Genomic DNA, 18,171 nt, shown 5'->3' on the forward strand with positions numbered 1-18,171 from the left:
GATGATTTATGATGTGCAGGTAATAGCAATCGCAGTTTTATCAAATCAAATTCTGATCTCTATTGTCGTCGAAACATTGTCTTTTCTCATCTTGGAAATTATTACGATCGAAAAACTTCTGATTACAGTAATGTCTCCCTAACTGACGCTCAGATTTTTATATGTTTGATATCGATGATTTATGATGTGCAGGTAATAGCAATCGCAGTTTTATCAAATAAAATTCTGATCTCTATTGTCGTCGAAACATTGTCTTTTCTCATCTTGGAAATGATTACGATCGAGAAACTTCTGATTACAGTAATGTCTCCCTAACTGACGCTCAGATTTTTATATGTTCGATATCGATGATTTATGATGTGCAGGTAATAGCAATCGCAGTTCTATAATTCACTTATTGTCAATTTATTGGCGTAAAAGGTCTCATACGGCAGATTCAGCTTATTTTCGCTGCACAGTAATGTCTCCCTTACTGACGCTTAGATTGTCCACTAAAATTTGGGAAAAGGAGATACGATTATTCGAGCCTCGCGGCTCGTTCTTATAATTGTTGAAAATCGGTAACTATAAAAACGAGTCGCAAGGCTCGAATAATCGTACCTCCTCTTCCCAAATTGTCCATTTCTGTGGACAATCTGAGCGTCAATTAGAGAGACATTACGTAATTACGAAGAAAATGGTACGGCAAGGGGTTAAGGGTTTAACCGTGTCCTCGGAGACCACGAAGCTCGCGGGTCGCCGAATTTAACCTCGAAACCGTGTTCGCGGCAGCGAGTGGACGAGTCCGCTTCGCGAAGCGCAGAAACTGGCGTTCCACGGTTTGCAACAGTGACACCGAGTTCGGTTGCAGACCAAAATGGAACCGGGTGGCCGGCAAACCGTCGAAAGTTTTGCGAGCGGTTGGCCTAGCCGACGGCTAGCTGAATCGTGAACTGCATTTTCAACGTCCAGGCTGCTCGCGGTTTATAATCGGCGACGACGTTTCTACGCTGGACCCTCGATTAAGTCGGCTTCGACGAGCAGATCGATATTTCAAGGTTCCGCCGACCAGCAACGTAACGTTTTGCCCTCCGAACACGAAAATACGATCGCGTAACTCTTTCCCCCTTTGCTAGGGAAGCTTTCGTTCTGCGCGGAATAGCCTTCGGTATCCTTCGCTGTGTTTTCTTTTTTCGTCGATCGGTCATTGTCGCGCTAATTGCCGAAAGCGGAGGCCGCGTACGTCGTCGACGAGTGCTTTCAACGACTAAGATTTCGAGAACGGACGGTCAAATGTGAAGGGTTCACCGGTAGGATCGTTTTCCCTTCGCGAGAACAGCTTTCGTTCTGCGAGAAATACAGGGTACCCCATAATTATGCTAACAGTGAGAAATAGGCGATTCCTGAGGTCATTTGAAGCAACTTTTTCCTCGGCGAAAATTCAATCCGCGGCTCCGTTTACGAGTTATTAACGAAAAACGGTGGCCAATGAGGTCGAGCTCGGCTGGCGCGAGGCGGGCCGAGTCGATGGGCGGAGCTGGGCTTCGCGCGCTCGTTGGCTCGGCCGCCTCGCGCCAGCTCAGCTAGCCTCTAATTGGTCACCGTTTTTCGTTAATAACTCGTAAACGACGCCTCGTAGACAATTTTTGTAAAGGAAAAAGTTGCTTCAAATGACCCGAGGAATCATCCCTTGCCGAGTGTTACCATAATTATAGGACATCCTGTACACGTCGTGGGACGCCTTCGCGACGGTCGCCGTAGTTTCGATTCGGGCCGACTTTCCGCGAGTCGAGCGATCATAATCGCGCTAATTACTGAAAGCGGGGGCCACGTACGTAGCCCGTCGAGTGCTCCGAACGAGCAAGATTTTCCGAGAAAACCGGCCAGAAGCCGGGTGTTCAGCCGCAACGACAATGACAATCAACGAAACGCGGCGAACCCGGGGGGGGGGGGACGAAGTCAGGGAAACGCCGACGAGACGCGAAGAAACGGCCAATGAAATGCAAGCTGGATAGACGCGGGACACCGGGGACGGGGGATGAAAATCGCCGCCGCAAATCCGCGATTAGCCTACATTCCTCCGAAGCTCCCGTCGAAACGTGCTCGGTTACGTCGCCGTTCAGGTTGCCGCGTACCTGTGTACCGCGCGAAAATAAAATCATTTAAGCCATTTTCCGAGCGGGCTTTCGCGCGAGGACGCGCGATCCCGCCTGGCTTGTTCGCGGGACAAAAGGGGCGCCAAGAGGTTCTTGGACAAAGTTTCGTGGACAGATTCGTTTCGAGAATGGACCCGGATTCGGTCTTAGATACCGGTGGAGAGGCCACGGTTGCAGGGAACGGGATTAGACAGTGAGGAAAATTATCTAGGATGTTGTGGAAATTAGGCGAGTCGTGCACCGTGAATGTTGCACCTCGTCCGCGGTGCCCAGAATTTGGGGAAATGAGAGAAGGGTTCGTGGATTACGAAGAGATTCGAATCTTTGCGTGAATTAGCCACGCGCATTGATCTTAAAGTAAATATTAAGAATTTGGTTAATTTTAGGGCAACCGTGATCGAGTACATTCGAATCTTTACGCGTCAATTTTCTTTTATTTTTCTAGTTGCTGTTTGAACGTGAAGATTAATCGTTTTATTCAACCCTTTCGCTGCAACATCGAGTCAGAGTTAAATTATTTCTGATGGAAATTTCGAACATAATCTACTAAATATGCGAATATATTACTCAGTACTAGGTCAAGAATATTATTCGATATTAGAGCAGATTGAATATAAAATATCGGAAATGTTTAAAGAATTTAGAAACACTGTTGCATTATTTTGATCTCAATAAAATAATACAAGAGTTAAAGAAATGTTTGTATATATATATATAGCTTCTGTATCTTGCAATTAAGGCAAGCGATTTTTATTTCGCGTAAAAATCCACAGTTTGATTCTTCTGTTACCAAAATCTAGGAACGAAAATGTACAGAGACACGCGAAACAAAAATTGTCTCCTTCCACTAGGAAAATGATTAACCCCTTGACATACAATTTTCTTCTCAGAAGGGAAAGAAAATTGATGCTAACCGTGTACCTAAATTTACTCGAATGCTTAAATACTGATAACAAGAGATTGGTTATTATTATTTCGATTGTTACTAGAAATTTTCATGACGAGTCACTTTCGTACGCCAAAGGGTTGATAACGAAGAAGCGTTGATCAACGCGGCTGCGAAAGAAATCGTACTGCAACAGCGCTAAAACGTGACAGCAATAGCTAACGGTTCGCTGGAAAATTGGGATTTAAATGGAACGTTTGCGACCGTGGGCCAAAATGGACGCAGGTATCGGCATCCGGGGACAAAGCGATGAAACCGTACGCGACTCGTGTTCGGGAGAAATTTGCCACCCACGGAGAGAGAGAGCTTTGGAGAAATTTTTCGAGGCTCGTCGCGAGGCTTTAGAAAAATGAACCGGCCGAGCGTCGAGTTATTAACCGGTTAAATTACACATGCATGCTGTTGCAGCTTTATTGCATAAACGCTTGGAGAGTTCGGCGAAGGAGAAAGGGCTCGATGAAAACCGATCCCGGACCTTTTGTAAAAATGGACAAGGCGAGCGTCGGATTATTGAATGGCGTCGAAAAACGACCCCTAAAAAATCAGGAGCACCGCCGCGCCGCTCGAGTGTTATTCGCGAAAGTTTCGGGAGCGTGTGTCGTCGGGTCGGCGAGGTATTATTAAAAAAAAAAAGGTAGAAAAAAGAAGAAAAAAACGAGCGAATAAGGAAGAAAATCAATATACGAAGCCTGATTTAATATACAGAGCGAAGCGGCCGATGAAAATTCGCCATGCCTCGGACAGAATTTCCCGGCGAGCCGGTCGCGGACGGGGGATCGATCGACGACACACAGGCTCGGAACCAAAAGAAACCCGTAATTCAGCCCTGCCGGACAGAGAAATCGCGGGTGGTGTTAGCGCCCGCGCGCGCGCGCGCGTTGGCGCACGCTGTCTAAAAATACCCGGTTTCGCGAAAGCCCCGACGGTTTCCACGGATCACCGTGTTTTACTATCGCCAGAAAACTCTCTGTCCCGGGAGTTCTACTTAAACTACGGCTCAAAAGGAAGCCGAATCAAATGGCCGTCTTCTCGCGAATCGAGGGCTCGCCGTACCTTTGTGACAGCTATAGCTATTCGAACGGACTTCAACGGCTCCGGAAAGTCCTCTGTTCTCGGAGTTTCAGCGTCAAGGAAAAAGTGGAAGCCTCGAGATTTGAAACGGGCTGAAGTTTATTGTAACGCGACTCTTTTACGCGAAATTGCGAAGACCGGTTCGAGCGTCGCGGATTTATCGGAAATCGGGTTTGCGTGCCGCGTGTTTTGATTATCACGGGACAACTAACTTTGCAAATGATTTTCTGCGCGTGCAAGATATTCGAGCGAGACAAGAATTGAACAATTTTTCTAAAATTTTATGTCGCTACGTAAGGGTAGAGGAAAATTCGTCCGGCGACAGACGAACTGGCATTCCTGCAGGAATCGTCTCCCTTAATGTCTCCCTTACTGACGCTCAGATTGTCCACTAAAATGGATAATTTGGGAAGAAGAGATACGATTATTCGAGCATTGCGGCTCGTTTTTATAATTGTGGACAAATTTGGAACTATAACAAATAAACCGCAAGGCTCGAATAATCGTATCTCCTCTTCCCAAATTGTCCATTTTTGTGGTCAATCTGGGCGTCAATTAGAGAGATATTAGTGTACACGATGATTTTAATCCTTTGCACTCGAAGCCATTTTAACTGTAAATTTAAATTAACTTTTCTGACTTACAGTATTTCCATTTTATATGACAAAGCGTATTGCATGCGTATGAAATTGAGTCTTGTGACTCGTACAACAGTTAGACTTTTAACAATCTTTTTACATCTAAGCTTTGATAATATAAATATTATTTTAGAACGCGATGTAATAATTTTAGTGGTGCCTTCACCACTCGAGTGCAAAGGGTTAATAATAATAATAAATAAATGGTAAATAAAGAGAGAGAGAGAGAAAGAGAGAGAGAAAGAGAGGGGAGAGCAGTCATTTCGTCGTTTTGAAGTAAATTAATATATCCGCGTAATCGCACGCCACGTAATTAATTCCGCGTCCCTATTTAATTCAACATCAAATATATTCAATCCCGATTCCGCAGCGAACGCACGAAGATTGCACGCGTGTAATGTTCGCGTGCGCATAGCCGAACGTTTAAAGAAAATTGTCAAACGTTTGACCTATAAAAGCCGGACCGTGTGCCGAGTCTAAAGAATCGCTTGGAATGGACAGCTCTGAATGGGCATGGCCCCTTAATACGGACTGGTTTAAAATGTCAACTCCGTGGAATAGGAGAGCCTGTGCAGGGTAAGAGACACAGAACTGCCGCGGCAACCTGACGCCGCTATTTTCGGGCGTAAGGGGGAGGGTGGGAAGGGGCTGGGCGAAAGGTAATTTTCGCGCGGGCCGCGGCGCGATTGCGCGGATCGGCCGCGATCCGCGAGCTTCTCCTCGGGGGTTGAATCCAATTTCGCGAGGCGATATTTTCGTGCTTCTTGGGGTCTCGACGGGTTTCACCCGGGATAAGATCCGCGCTGCACGCGTCCGGTCGGCCCCGGTCCCGTCGGCAATCCTATAGAATATAGATACACGCGGCGAATCCACCGAAAGCCTTTTGTTCCCGCCTAATTGGATGCGCTCGGTGTCCATCGATTTTCTACTCGCTGGCTCCCTTTGCGGCAACGGACCAGCAAAAATTCCCAAAGATAGCCTCGTCGAACACCGACCGAGCTTCGCTGGTACACCCTCTCTTCGACCCCCGCCTCGTCCCGCTACAAAATTCAGCCACGTCTCCACCCCCGCGAACCCCTCCGGTTTCCTCGGCGAGGCGCTTGTATCAGCTCGGTCCGCCACCGCGGAGAATGCCCGGAGTACGAGAGAGAGTCGCTTCTGCCCCCGTGAATACACCCTGTATCGAACTCGGCTCTGGCTGCAGCATCGTGCTCCGACCCGATACGTTCCATTTCATCGACCCACTTCCCTCGGAACCGACCGTGACTCGACCCGCCGCCAGCCACCACCGTCGAAACACCGGCCAAAATCCGCCTCGCAACGACTGAAAAAAGCCTACATCTTCGATCGACTCACAAACCCTGGACAAGCTCCCTCCGCCCTCCCACCCCCTTGAACTTCTCGAAGTAACCGCAACAAGCTGGCCGGCTCGAATGGAAACTCGTCTCTTCGGCTCGTGGCCGAAATTGTACGAAACATCTGCAAAACGCGGCACCGCGGAGGCTACGCGTTTTTTTGGTTCGGATGGAAATTTTCTGAAGCGGTGGCAGAGGAATTCGTCGTTTAAATTATCCTTGTTCGTTGCGCTAATTTTTTTCACCCACTGCGATGTAGTAAGTTTATATTATATTATTTATATTTATATTATATTTATATTATATTTTTATTATATTTTTATATTGTATTTATATTACATTTATATTATATTTATATCATATTTTGATATTATATTTATATTATATTTATATTATATTTTTATATTATATTTGTATTATATTTATATTATATTTATATATTGCGTAAATTTATTGCTTCGAAATCGAAACGGACTTTGATCCTTTCGTAATGAAAAACGTAATACAAATCTTAGAGATGAAAGTGCAGTAAATTCTCCCTTTTCCTTCAAAACAAATTCCTTGTAAACAAAAATGGCCTCGTTTTTATAATTATTGATAATCAGGGGGCTCGAATAATCGTATTTCCTCTTCCCAAATCGTCCATTTTTGTTCACGAGCTGAAGGAAAATTGGGGGGAAGTTACTGTGATTCTATTAGGAAAATTATTAACACTAGGTTCATGGTACCCAGAAAGCAGCCATTTTATTTCTCTACGTGAAAGTAACGATATTATATTCGCTCGGAATTTCAACAATTCTTATATATTGAATAAATGGCTTATAAATCGTAAGGATTGTAGATTCGGAAATTTTGAGTCCGCCATTTTGTCGGCGGAGAATTAACCGACGTAGCTATGAAAGAGATTACAGTGCAAGGAGTTGAAGAACTGCAGCACGCTCAAGAAAATTTTCGGATGTCACTGCAAGATCTTTAATTATAATATAATATAATATAATATAATAATATAATTTAATTATAGATTTAATTACAGATGTTACTCTGTCCTTTAAAATTGGAATAAAATTCTAATCTCTCGTCAATCTCTATACTTAAACGTTCAAATAAATTTAGACACACGATTAGCATCAATTTCTATTCCCTCCCAAGAAATTATTGCGATCGAACAATTTCTAATCGCAATAAATGCGGAAAAAATGCTATGACATTAAGGGGTTAAAGGGGTTAAGCAACTGCGGGGCAATAGAATTCGTATGTTCCTGCGTTCGAGGCGACGAAAATTTTTGCGAAGCAACTCGCCACTTTCTAATCGCGACGAAATTATCCGAAAACAACTGCAACACCGTCGGGATCGAGTGCAAACTCGCCCCTTCTTTTCGCGGCCGAAAATTTTCCCGAAGCAACTGCAAGTCGCGCGACAATGGAGGCCGTCCCCTGTTCAAGATGAAAATTCTCCGGAGCGAGCTCGTAAGGGAGAAGTCGAATGGAAACTAATTTCTTGTTCCACTCGGGATCGAAATTGTCCGAAGCAACTGCTGGGCAGAAGAAGCGTCGGGTAGAAATTTCTTCTTCCATCGGTGACCCAAATTTTCCTAAACAACTGCAAAGACGCGGGACAATAGGAGCCGCTTCTTTCTCTGCTCGACACGAAAATTCCCCGATTTTCACGTATTATCCGCCGCCGATAATTTTATCATTCTTGGAAGTCTACGATTTATAAATAAAAACTGCTCGATACGCCGAGCACCGCCGACGATCATTAATTTTTAACTGGTTCTCAAAACTCATTGCTATTTCAACGCCGCGAATATTCTCTCTTTGTAGCAAAAAAACTTTCGTTCGAAACATTTTCTTACAGATTTTTTTTTGTATAGATTACAAGAAAAATCAAAGCGAATCAAAGTGATTTACCGAATAATTCAGAATGCAAAAGAGTAAAAAAAAGCCGCCATCCACTATAATAAAATTTCAACTTTCGCGTCGTCACGCTTTCATCAGAGTTTCTATCGAATTACTTTCAATTTTCTGGGAATTTCGTGACGTCGATTTTCGCCGCTGCGACGCGTTAATAAATTGTTTAGCGGCGTTAACCGTATCAATTATGCGCCGTCGGCTCGATCCCGGTAACATTATCATCGGGTAAATAAAGCGATAAAACTAGAGATCGAAAGGAACCTCGCGATTGAAATCGTTCGCGGCAATTACTGCACAGAAACGATGTTCTCGGTGTCCAATTTTCCGCGACGGTGCTTCCGACGGTGATTTTTGCCGCGACCGCGTCGAATCGGTGGCACTAATCCGGGGTTGGTGCGCGTCGGAAGAGATCGGCTCGTGGCACGGATGACGGAGTATCGTTGAATTTCAAGCATCTTCCTGTTCGTAGGTGGAAATTGGGCTCGCGAACGCGTGGGCGTTCGTTCGGTCACGGGAACAGGGAGTCGCGCGGAGCCGTCGTGTAGGCGGTGGTTAGACGAACGACGGTTGGCTGCACGCCAAAGTTCATCGTCGGCCCTCTGTGCCTCCCCCGTACGAACGGTATCAATCATAACTATGTATAATAACATTCTTATCGCGTGCACCGAGGCGATCGGCTCGCGGCCGCCTTCGAATCCCAGAAAACAAGCAATCGCGTCGTCCCGCTCGGTGGCGCGAACACTAAATCTACCGTCGAAACGGCCGCTTTCGAAATCGTCGAAATTATTAGGTTGTAAAGTCACTTTGTTCATCGGGCTCGGACGTGATTTATTTATCCGTTCGTGCCGGCGAAGAGCCGGAATTCCGCGAACACCGAGAGAGATTACGAAACGAGGTAGCAAAAGGTCCTGGATGGAGAATGATCGACGCGTCAACGAAATCGTGAACGTTCGAGGAACGTCTTTCGTTCTTAACCGTCGTAAGAAGAGCAACGGAATTGCTCATCGAACGCCTATTACTGTAATGTCTCCCTAACTGACGCTCAGATTGTGCACAGAAGTGGACAATTTGGGAAGAGGAGATACGATTATTCTAGCCTTGTAGCACGTTTTTTTTATAACTGTTGACAATCGGTGACTATAAAAACGAGTCGCAAGGCTCGAACAATCGTATCTCCTCTTCCCAAAATTGTCTATTTCTGTGGACAATCCGAGCGTCAATTAGAGAGACATTACTGTAGAACGAACGCTTAATAGAGCCACGCGACGGACAAAAAAAACAGCGAATGGCCCAAATAAACGTGTTCCACCGTTTTACGATCGGTCAAAAAACGATCCAGGAAAATTCAATCGACGCGATAACGGATTCCGCGAACGCGAGATTACGAAACGAGATAGCGAAAGGTCCTGGATGGAGAATGATCGACGCGTCAACGAAATCATGAACGTTCGAGGAACGTCTTTCGTTCTTAACCGTCGTAAGAAGAGCAACGGAATTGCTCATCGAACGCCTATTACTGTAATGTCTCCCTAACTGACGCTCAGATTGTGCACAGAAGTGGACAATTTGGGAAGAGGAGATACGATTATTCTAGCCTTGTAGCACGTTTTTTTTATAACTGTTGACAATCGGTAACTATAAAAACGAGTCGCAAGGCTCGAACAATCGTATCTTCTCTTCCCAAAATTGTCTGTTTCCGTGGACAATCCGAGCGTCAATTAGAGAGACATTACTGTAGAACGAACGCTTAATAGAGCCACGCGACGGACAAAAAAGACAGCGAATGGCCCAAATAAACGTGTTCCACCGTTTTACGATCGGTCAAAAAACGATCCAGGAAAATTCAATCGAAGCGATAACGGATTCCACGAACGCGAGATTACGAAACGAGATAGCAAAAGGTCTTGGATGGAGAATGATCGACGCGTCAACGAAATCGTGAACGTTCGAGGAACGTCTTTCGTTCTTAACCGTCGTAAGAAGAGCAACGGAATTGCTCATCGAACGCCTATTACTGTAATGTCTCCCTAACTGACGCTCAGATTGTGCACAGAAGTGGACAATTTGGGAAGAGGAGATACGATTATTCTAGCCTTGTAGCACGTTTTTTTTATAACTGTTGACAATCGGTGACTATAAAAACGAGTCGCAAGGCTCGAACAATCGTATCTCCTCTTCCCAAAATTGTCTATTTCCGTGGACAATCCGAGCGTCAATTAGAGAGACATTACTGTAGAACGAACGCTTAATAGAGCCACGCGACGGGCAAAAAAGAAAACGGCGAATGGCCCAAATAAACGTGTCCCAGCGTTTTACGATCGGCCAAAAAACGATCCAGAAGAATACAATCGACGCGATAACGGATTCCGCGAACGCGAGATCACGAAACGAGATAGCGAAAGGTCCTGGATGGAGAATGATCGACGCGTCAACGAAATCGTGAACGTTCGAGGAACGCGTCTTTCGTTTTTAACCGTCGCGAGAAGAGAAACGGAATTGCTCTTCGAACGCCTAATAGAACGAACGAACGCTTGAAAAACGTCGCAACAAAAAAAGAAAGAACGGCGAATGGTCCAAATAAACGTGTTCCACCGTTTTACGATCGGCCAAAAAACGATCGAGCAAAATTCAATCGACGCGATAACGGATTCCGGCCCGTTCTCGTAATCGACTTTCGATCGCGTGGCCCATAGAACAGTTTCGCGCTGTTCTAAATTCGTTGGCGAACGTTCTTTTTATTCGTCGTAGCGCGGACGAAACGAGTTTAGCGGACTGCGCGGATCTCGGCGCGTTCATAGAAACTCGCGCGAAAGATCCATTCTCTGGCCTGACTCCGCGCGAATTATTGGATCCGATCCTGTTACGAAATAACGCGATCGACCAACTCGCTCCCGGAATATCAACCGAAACGAAGACCACGGGGTGCCCGGAGTTTTTTAGAAGCTTCCGACAGCGTCGATTGGCTTTCCGTGCATTCGTTTTCTCGCGAGCACTCGGAATTTCTCGAAATTACCTCGAGAATTACCGTTCGACTACTCGTGCGTTATTCGATAAAGCGTGTCGATGAAATTAGAGTGTCATCTACAGGGCGTTCCATAATTGTAGCCGAGCTCATTCGAAACAACTTTTTCCTTAGCGAAAATGCAATCCGTGGCTTCGTTCGCGAGTTATTAACGGAAAAAAACAGTGACCAATGAGAGGAGAGCGCGGCTGGCGCGAGGCGTGGCCGAGCCAATCAGCGGAGCTGAGCTCCGACCGCTATAGTTACCGATTTTCGTATCGTATCTCCTCTTCCCAAATTGTCCATTTTTGTTCACGAGCTGAAGAAAAATTGGGGAGAATTTACTGTGGTTCTATTAGGGAAATTATTAACACTAGGTTCATGGTACCCAGAAAGCAGCCATTTTATTTCTCTACGTGAAAGTAACGATATTATATTCGCTCGGAATTTCAACAATTCTTATATATTGAATAAACGGCTCATAAATCGTAACGATTGTAGATTCGGAAATTTTGAGCCCGCCATTTTGTCGGCGAAGAATTGACCGACGTAGCTATGAAAGAGATTACAGTGCAAGGAGTTGAAGAACTGCAACGCGCTCAAGAAAATTTTCGGATGCAACTGCAAGATGGATACTGGAATTGAATGAAAAAAAACTCGTGTCTTTAATTATAGATTTAATTATAGATATTACTATTTATATTACTAATTATATAATTACTGATATTACTGAGCGTCAGTTAGGGAGACATTACGGTATTTCTGTGGACAATCTGAGCGTCAATTAGAGAGACATCACTGTAGGTCCAACGCGTCGGGGGTGCGCACCCCTCGCGCGACTCCCGCGACAGTTTAACGCGAACGAACGCCGTGAAGACGTCCGAGGAACTCGGGCCAGGGTTTCTCGCAGATTCGTACGTTATCGAGGGAGGAGCGATAGAATCGAGTTAGGAAAGTTGGCCGATCGCGAAAGTTCCGCGCGGCGAAGATAGCCGCGGGGGGACACTCGGCCGCGGAAGTTGGCCGGGGTTTGTCCCTGGATCGATCGATCATCGGGGAAAAAGGGGGGCTTGCCCGGTTGATTTCGATGGCGAATTCAACAGGCGGTTCTCCGATTGGCGGTCAGCCAGAGACAGACAAAACTACGTTCGCTTTCGAAGGTCCGTGCTTTTTTAGCGAGCCTGGCGCCCCGTGACCCTCGTCGAGAGATTACGAAATTCGGCCGCGATTCGCGAAAATCCGGGTACTTTTAAAGTCGCGGAACGGAACGGAACCGAACTGGATCGGATCGGATCGGATCGGATCGGATCGGGCCAGAGGGAAGTGACTTAGCTCGCTTAGACGACGAGCAGGATTCCCGTGAATTTCTGAGGAACGACGGGGATTAGCGGAATCCGTGTCCCGGTTGCCGGTAATCCCGGACGCGGGCGACGGAACGCGAATAAGATTCGATTCGATTCGATTCGGTTCGGTTCGATTCGATCCGTGGCGATTCGATTTGTACGATGCCACCACGCCTCGCCTCGCCTCGCTTCGTAATCCCTTTGTTACATAAACAATGTTTGCGCGCCCGTGTGTGCGTTTGTCGAGCAAAATGGCACTAATTTGTAACTGTTAGTAACGTTTCGCGAACGTTGCCAGGGCCTTTGGTATACAAAAGTGTTGAACTAACGCGGTAATTTCTCCCGGAAATGCTGGGAGCGCGGAATTGAAACCGGCAGATACGAGAATGCCGAGTCACGATTCTTCGGGTCTCGCGGCTCGTTTTTATAGAAACTCATCGCACATTCGCATATCGGCATAAAAAGGTAGTTGCCAGCATGACGGTGTACGTTAATTTGAATACATAGTAATGCTGGAATGAAAACGATGACGTAAGTATTTTACTTCTAATCTTTTGCCACGATTCGAAGGCAATTCGGAGGCTACGAGACACGATTCGAAGGCGATTCGGAGGCTACGAGACACAATTCGAAGGCAATTCGGAGGCCAGATGCCACGATTCAACGTTATTTCTCCATCTCCTTCCATCTCCCTAATTTTCCATCAACTTTCAAACCGAAATGAACAATTTAGAAGCAGAAGAGACGATTATTCGAGCCTTGCGCCTCGTTCTTATAATTACCGGCAATCGATATAAAAATGGGAAATTCGCAGCAACCCGAAATTTGCCATTTCCGAGAGAAATCGCTGTGCATCCAACAGCCAATTCGAACTCTCTCGCTTCGACTACGTCTATCGAATCGACGATGTAAGAATGTTTAAAGCCGATGTTCATCGTTCGTCGCGTCGATCGTCGTAGAAGACAATCTTTCGCCGAGCGAAACAGAGTTCGGCAACGTCTCGAAAAAGTCTAAAAGAAGTGAAACTCATCGCGCGAAATTACCCGGCGAGCTTTGCCAGAGGTTGTAATAATAATTTGCTGGCGTCGTAGGACGCGCTGCGTGCGAGCTAATGAAACGAGAGATCGCTGATTAATCGGCGAGATGAGAAACGAAAGCTGCGAACACGGACGCGCGGCCCTCCGCGAGCCTATAAATATTGAGCCCGACGAAAGGGTTAGGATCGAGAGAAACGGGTCTGCCAAAGCAGACGAAGTCGCCCCGATCCCGTGGTCGCTCCGACGATCGGGATACCTCGTTTTCCGCGACCGTCGCGGTTTGCGGCTTCGCGGCGGCTGTCTAGCGTCAAAGCTTTCGGATCCGCGGAACCCCGAAAATATTTTCAAGCATCCAAAAATAACGATCGCGTTGTTAGCCGAGCTTCCGCGGAACCGTTCCGCGTACGTTTTCTGCACCGTTTCCGGGACGTGATTGTCGCGACGCGATCACCCGGCGACAGATAGACGACGCGCGGCGCGCCGCGTCTCGGAGCGGAATTGCCGCGTTTACGGCCGTCTCCGCGGGGAAATCGGTGTTTTACAGTCGTCGCGAACACGTTTCCGCGAATTGCGGCGCGATTCGAAGCACGGTTTCAACGCGGAAACGCGTTTTGCACGCGCTCCGAGACCGCTCCGATCGGCTCGCTGAAAACGACGACACACGCGTTCCGAAACGTGCGCGCGATTCCGATAGAATCTCGGTTCATCCGAATCGATCGGGACTGTTATTTAATTAATGCTCTAATACGGAACGCTGTGCTCGTTACGTAACGCACGTACATCCTTGGTGTGCGTGTGTGTGTGTGTGTTACGTTCACGATATTTATTATGTTCGCAAAGCGAAGCGATCGAAGGTCAGAAATTCGTGTCCAGCAATTATTCATTCGTTCCCCTTTGTATGCATCATCGAGATATCTAATTCCCAGCATGCGGATAAAAAATTGTTAGCGAAACGCGAGTTTCGTATTCCTCTGGAATTTCAATTAATTGCTAATTTTCTTAACGATCTTTTATTTAGACATTAAATTAGCGCCACTAACCGCATAGAAAAGTTCAAATCGTTCGATCTATCCTTGACGGAGTTTTGAAAGGTGCTCAAGGTTATTTTCTTTTTCTCCATATATTCGCTCCATCGTTGATGTTACATCACTGTGTAAGTGACGAAATTGGCGAACGCGCGCTATTATATAAAATGATGAAATTCATTCGACATTTTCTTTTTCTTTCAAATCGCTCGCTCTTTTAGCTCGCCTAATTTTGCTTTTTCTAAGTCACGCATCCGTAAGTTGTTGATCCAATTATCCCCGGCTTAAATGCACGGCTCTATTTAGATCGCATTAGATCAATCCGTTTGCAGTAAATTCGCCCTAATTGGCGCTCAGCTTGTAAACAAAAATGGACGATTTAGGAAGAGGAGGTTCGATCATTCCAGCGTTGCGGCTCGTTTTTTTATAGTTCTCTTCGCGTCTCCTCTTCCCAAATCGTTCATTTCTGTGCACAATCTGAGCGTCAATCAGGGAGAATTAAATATTAACAACAAAGAATTTCGATATCGAGTGGTTCGAGTTATCGAAGTCCCGTTGTACAATGCGTCCTTGAATACAGTAATATATAGTTTCCACGGTTAAATTATACTCGGAATCGTGCTAACAAAATAAAATATATAATATAATAATATATATATATATATATATATATATATATATATATATTATTATATTATTATATTATATTTTATATATATATATATATATTATATTATATATATATATTATATATTATATCTTATATAGAGAGAGAGAGGGAGAGAGAGAGAGACAGTTCTCGCGTTTTTCTTTCTGGAAGATATATTAAATATATATTTTATTATATATTATATTAATAAAACAGATAAATAAAATATAAAATAATATAATATAACATAAAATATAATATATATATATATATATATATATATATATATATATATATATATATATATATATATATATTCTAAAAAATATATTTAATATAATATATATATATATCATATAATATATAAGAAAATATTATTATTATAATATTATATTATAATATATAAGAAAATATTATTATAATATTATATTATAATATATAAGAAAAACGCGAGAACCTTCTGGCCGAAGATGAATTTTAGTTTCCCGCGAACCTAATTAGAAGCGAATCGTAGCCCCTCGCATGGTCGTTTCGACGACCTTCGACGACCTTGAGCGATCGTTCGCCGGCCGCGAAAATTCGAAAATCCAGTCGTTCCGTTCGGAACGCAACGATTCCGACGACCTCGGAACCTTCTCAGTGGTTCGCCGCCCACGCAAAAAATATTTGCACCGTATTATGTCCACCCCCGTCCGCGCCACGCGTGTTTTCTATGTAATATTTTTGTTTTCGCGGATGAAAATTGATTGCCGCGGAGGTGGCACGCCGACGGTGGAACGGCGGCCAATAAAATCGCATCGCGTCTTAAAAATACAAGTTTTTCCTGGACGCGCTTTGGCGCGCGCTGCAGCCGCGGCTGTATGTAGATACATACGTGCATACATACGTATACCGGATCGTTCTAGCCCGGTCTTTGAAAATAGTCCACCGCGACAATGGTCTAGCGACGCGGACGGAAGTGTCGGTACAATTTCGGGACGCTTTTAACGGCGTCGAGCGACGCGTCGCGTACGGGCGACGCTAATTTTTCGAACCGACGATTCGAACATTCATTTTCGTTCCAATATGCTTGGACAAAGTGAATTTGACTAGGATGTTCCGAATGCGAAGGAATTCCAATGTGATTCACTGTAATAAATTTTAAGGTAAATTTTAATTTTATTAGTTAATTAATTAGATTAATTTATTAATTAAAATTTCGACTTCTTAATTAAAAATTTTCATTGCGATATGCTCGGACAAAGTGAATTTGACTAGGATGTTTCGAATGCGAAGGAATTCTAATATAATTCACTGTAATAAATGTTAACTTTCTAGTTTATTAGTTTATTAGTTGATTAATTAGATTGATTTAATAATTAAAATTTGACTACTTAATTAAAAATTGTCATTCCAATATGCTCGGACAAATGTGAATTTGACTAGGATGTTTCGAATGCGAAGGAATTCTAATATAATTCACTGTAATAAATGTTAACTTTCTAGTTTATTAGTTTATTAGTTGATTAATTAGATTGATTTAATAATTAAAAATTTGACTTCTCAATTAAAAATTGTCATTCCAATATGCTCGGACAAATGTGAATTTGACTAGCATGTTTCGAATGCGAAGGAATTCCAATGTAATTCACTGTAATAAATTTTCGCTTCCTACTTTATTAGTTAATTAATTAAATTGATTTATTAATTAGAAATTCGACTTCGACTTTCTGCGAATTTAAGTGGCTCCTTGTCGGCGCTGAACGTGTTGGAGTGCTAGAAAGTGAACACCGGCCGTGAAATAAACGCGCTCTTACTATTTGCACAATTACGATGATTTATCAATAAACCAACTATAATCAAGAGGATATTCCGAAGCGAAAGCACGAAGAATTGTATCCAAAAATTGGACTCCCTCAAGGTACACGCTTCCGAAAACCGTTCCTGCGAGATAAATTTCTCGAATTCGCAGAAATAACGAAGTTACGTGTGTTCGACACACGTGAACCGTAAAAACGTTTCTCTCGGAACCATAGTTTCTGATACGGCTGACACGATATCTCAAGATACAGCCTCATCCGGCCGACTTCAAATTTGGACGCAATCTAGCAAACGTGCCGGCTATCGGCCCTGACACAATTATCGATACATCTCGACACACGAGAGCGAAGCTTGAACCACGAAGTACAGTAATATCTCCCTGATTTTCCTTCGTCTAATTCTTATAGTCGCCGACGATCCTAAAAAAAACGAGGCGCAGGACCCGAATAATCGCATCGGCACCTCCAAAAATTGTCCATTTACGAGCCGACGGAAAATCATAAAAACGGAATATTACAAAGTATAATATAATATTATATAATATAATAATAATATATTATACAAAATAATATAATATCATATAATATAATAATAATATATAATATAATATAATATAATATCATATAATATAATAATAATATATAATATAATATAATATAATATCATATAATATAATAATAATATACCATATAATATAATAATAATATATTATATAATATAATATTATTATAAAGTACGGTACAAATTATATATTATATATATATATATATTATTATAATTATATATTATATATATATATATATAAACAAATAATATAATAATATATATTAATTATATATATATATATTATATATATATATATTATTATATATTATTATATTATTATAACAATATATATATTATTATAAAGTACGCGCGACGGATAACGTATCGTTAAATAACGCAACTAACGAAGAATTTTCTGTGTTTTCGCTTCGCAAACGCGCGGCGCGTCTCGAGCGTTGTTTAACGCTCGCGCGCGCGCGCGGAACCAATGCGAAATAGTCGTTCGCGGTGCAATAAAAAAAGAAAGGAGAAAAAAAGGAAGAAACAGAAAAAAAACGCTCCCAAAGAAGACCTGAATAATGAAGGGCCCCCCTGGAGCAGAGACCGGGGGCCATTAATCGGCGCGAGATTGGCCGCTTAACGCGACAATGATTTTTAATCGGCGCGAGGAGGCAAGAAGCGTGAGAAGCTCGAGGAAAAAATATTCCAGCG

At 43.7% G+C, this 18,171-nt stretch overlaps 1 protein-coding gene across 3 annotated transcripts in view; it reads right to left on the reverse strand.

Annotated features, from left to right (window-relative positions):
- The window catches only part of Pkc53E (Protein C kinase 53E), a 66,018-nt gene that overhangs the window by 31,832 nt on the left and 16,015 nt on the right, over nt 1–18,171 (reverse strand). The gene's annotated exons all lie outside the window — the stretch shown is intronic.

This window comes from Megalopta genalis, chromosome 2 (genome assembly GCF_051020955.1).
Source record: "Megalopta genalis isolate 19385.01 chromosome 2, iyMegGena1_principal, whole genome shotgun sequence".
NCBI lineage: Eukaryota > Metazoa > Arthropoda > Insecta > Hymenoptera > Halictidae > Megalopta > Megalopta genalis.